General features: G+C 41.6%; 1 pseudogene; it reads left to right on the top strand.

Annotated features, from left to right (window-relative positions):
- The first annotated feature begins 2074 nt into the window (after positions 1–2074).
- LOC101439878 (large ribosomal subunit protein uL18 pseudogene) lies at positions 2075–3022 on the top strand (annotated as a pseudogene).
- Positions 3023–3705: the final 683 nt, after the last annotated feature.

Raw genomic sequence — 3705 nt, 5'->3', positions numbered from 1 at the left:
TAGAATAAAGATATACCTTAAGGCATTTGCTTCCATATCTTTTCTTAGGGAATTAAAAGATGATGAGCTCACTGAAATGTCAGCACAAACTGATAAAGAGGTAAACTTGGGATCCTGGGTACAGGATCTTCAAAAAGTTTGGGGAGAAAAGATTTCACAGGACTAAGGCAATGCCCAGTCCCAAGATAACAGCTGCATAGCAGGTCTCGGGAGCAAACATGCCAAGCTGGAGCAGATGTTAGAGGCCCTAGAAGATGGTTTCCAGGAAAATCCTGGAACTGTGACTGCATCTGTGTTGAAATGTTCTGTTTTCCAGAGCTGTGAAGGGCTGTGGGAAGACCTAGTCAAAACTTTAAAGAAAAACAAGCAAATTAAAAGAAATGAGGCAATTGTTAACTCAAAAAAAACCACATAGTTTTATAAGAAGGAAAATGCGATCATAGGATGCTAAGTGATGCCACAGAGAAAAATATTTCATAATTATAATATATATATATGGATTTAATTTTAAAAGAAATATATTTAAAATGGAAGATTGGTAGAGGAGTGTTTATTAAGTCCTCAATAATCCTATTGAACCAAGAGGTTGCAGTTGATGTGGCTGGGTGGGATTATCCCTCACTCCTCATGCTTCCATAGAGGGAGAGGAATTCCCACTTTAGGCCCAAAAAGAAAACAGCATGGGGTGTTCTCTTCCAGCTTCCCCACCTCTACCCCCACCCTTGCTACTCCTTTTTGTTCAAGGGAAGTGTGCTGGTTTGAGTCTTTTGTGGATTGCAGAAAAATCCTGTGTTTGTGTTTTTTTTTTAGGTTTGTCACTTTTTTTTTTTTAAAGAGACTTAGACTACGTAAATGTTACAGAGACTATATAGGGGATTTCCACATGACCTGCTCCCCACACCTCCCACATTTTCCCACATTGGCAACATCTTTCATTAGTATGGTACATTCATTGCAATTGATAAACACAATTTGGAGCATTGCCACTATGATGGTTAGGCTATTGTGTCAACTCAGCCAGGTAGATGGGCCCAGTTGTTTGGTCAAGGAAGCACTGGGCTAACTGTAATGCAAGGGCATTTATGGACTTTAGTCACCATTGATTTTACTTAGTGGTAAATCATAGATAGCTGATCACAATTACATCAATCAGGAAGATTGCCATCAGCAATGAGTGATGCTTTATCCAAGATTCCAGCATTGACTGAGAATTTCCCAGCTTGTCTTTGGACAGCCAACATCTCCCAGAACTCATCAAGAACCTTCACTGGACTTTCATTGGAGCCCCTATTTGCAGCCTGCCTGCAGAACCTGGACTTGTGCATACCCACAGTCATGTGAGAGACTCTTACAAAATTGCATACTATTGACAGATATCTCTTGTTGATTCTGTTTCCCTAGAGAACCCTGACTAATACAGCTTGGTACCAGGAGTGGGGTTCCTCCCTTGGTCCAAGGTGATGTTCTAATTCCAGATCTCAGCTTCTATGGTTTTCCTCTTGAAGTCATTTCCCCTTTAATCTCTCCTTTCCATGTCTCTATTATTCTAGGGTGACAGTGGTTTTGTTCATACAGCTCTCTCAAAAAGTCTGTTGGTTTCACATGCAGGAAGTAGGCATCCAAACCATCAGACAGTGAGACTTTCCACAAGTCTTTCCAACATAACTGCATCTTCAATCCTGATTTACAAGTTCCAGGTTTAGTTAAGTCCTCCAATGGGGCACTTTTATCTGGGAGATTGACTTCCAAAGCCTTGGAGTTTCTGGAATCAGTTTCTGTTTTCTTTTGCCCAACAGTTCAGTCCTTAGTTTATCTCTCTAGTCCAACATTTTGCTATAAGCTGCAAGCAGAAGCCAAGCCACATTCTCTGGGTTTACTTTGGAAATTTCTTCAGCTAATTGTCCAGGCTCACCATTTTCAAATTCTGCCTTCCATATAATACCAGGAGCTAATCTTGCTAAGTTCTCTGCAACTTTAAAACACGGATTGCACTCCCCCTCCACCCCGCCCCCTGTAGTGCTCCCAGGCCTGCCAGTCTGTGCTGAGCTGCGGACGCTTTTCTCTGATCCACAGGATGGGGTTTGTTAAAGCTGTCAAGAATAAGTCCTATTTCAAGAGATACCAAGTGAAATTTAGAAGACGACAAGAGGGTAAAACTGATTATTATGCTCGGAAACACTTGGTAATCCCGGATAAAAATAGGTACAACACACCCAAATACAGGATGATAGTTTGTGTAGCCAACAGAGATATCATTTGTCAGATTGCTTATGCCCATATAGAAGGGGATATGATAGTCTGTGCAGCTTATGCTCATGAACTCCCGAAGTATGGTGTGAAGGTTGACCTGACAAATTATGCTGCAGCATATTGTACTGGCCTGCTGCTGACCTGCAGTCTTCTCAACAGGTTTGGCATGGACAAGATCTAGGAAGGCCAAGTGGAAGTAACTGGAGATGAATACAATGTGGAAAGTGTTGATGGTCAACCTGGTGCCTTCACCTGCTGTTTGGATGCAGGACTTGCCAGAACTGCCACTGGAAATAAAGTTTTTGGGGCTTTGAAGGGAGCTGTGGATGGAGGCTTATCCATCCCTCACGGTACCAAACAATCCCCTGTTTATGATTCAGAAAGCAAGGAATTCAATGCAGAAGTACATCAGAAGCATATCATGGGTCAGAACATTGCAGATTATATGCGTTACTTGATGGAGGAAGATGAAGACACTTACAAGAAACAGTTCTCTCAATATATAAAGGACAGCATAATGCCAGACATGATGGAGGAGATGTACAAGAAAGCCCATGCTGCTATACGAGAGAATCCAGTCTATGAGAAAAAGCCCAAGAAAGAAGTTAAAAAGAAGAGGTGGAATCGTCCCAAAATGTCTCTTGTCCAAAAGAAAGATCGGGTAGCTCAGAAGAAGGCAAGTTTCCTCAGAGCTCAGGAGCAGGCTGCTGAGAGCTAAACCAAACTGCAATTTTCTATGAAGATTTTTCACACAAAGACAATAAACTTATCAACTTGCTAAAATACACACACACACGCACACGGATAGACTTTCCTCCAGTTTCCAATAATAGTTTCATCATCTACTTCTAAGGCATCATAAAATGTCTCTTTAGCATCTATATTGCTATCAACAGTCTCTTAAAAGAACTGTAGGTCTTTTCTTCCAAGCAGCTCTCAAGTCCTCCAAAAAATACCACTTACCCATTGACAAATCCATTCCAGCATTCTGGTAATTGCTAAAGCACCTCCCCACTCCTTGGTACCAAATTCTGTATTAGTCAGGCTGATGTAAATTACCAGAAATTGGTTGGTTTTTATAAAGGGTATTTATTTGGGGTAGGAGCTTACAGATACCAGATCATAAAGCATAAGTTACTTCCTTTACCAAAGTCTATTTCCACGTGTTGGAGCAAGATGGCTGCCAAAATCTGACAGGGTTCTTAATGCTGGAGTTTTGATGTTGGCGTTCGTTGCTGAAGCTGGAGCTCTGGGAAGAGAGGAACCCTGAACCTGGAAGGAAGCAAGCCCTGGGAAGAGAGGAACCCAGGAAGCTTGAACCCTGTCAGACGTTGGTAGTCATCTTGCTCCAACATATGGAAATAGACTTTGGTGAGGGAAGTAACATGCTTTATGGCCTGGTATCTGTAAGCTTCTACCCCAAATAAATACTCTTTATAAAAACCAATCAATTTC

The sequence above is a fragment of the Dasypus novemcinctus genome, chromosome 15, assembly GCF_030445035.2.
Source record: "Dasypus novemcinctus isolate mDasNov1 chromosome 15, mDasNov1.1.hap2, whole genome shotgun sequence".
NCBI classification, from domain to species: domain Eukaryota; kingdom Metazoa; phylum Chordata; class Mammalia; order Cingulata; family Dasypodidae; genus Dasypus; species Dasypus novemcinctus.
The sequence above is the reverse complement of the archived record's forward strand: the minus strand, read 5'-3'. Positions and strand labels throughout refer to the sequence as shown.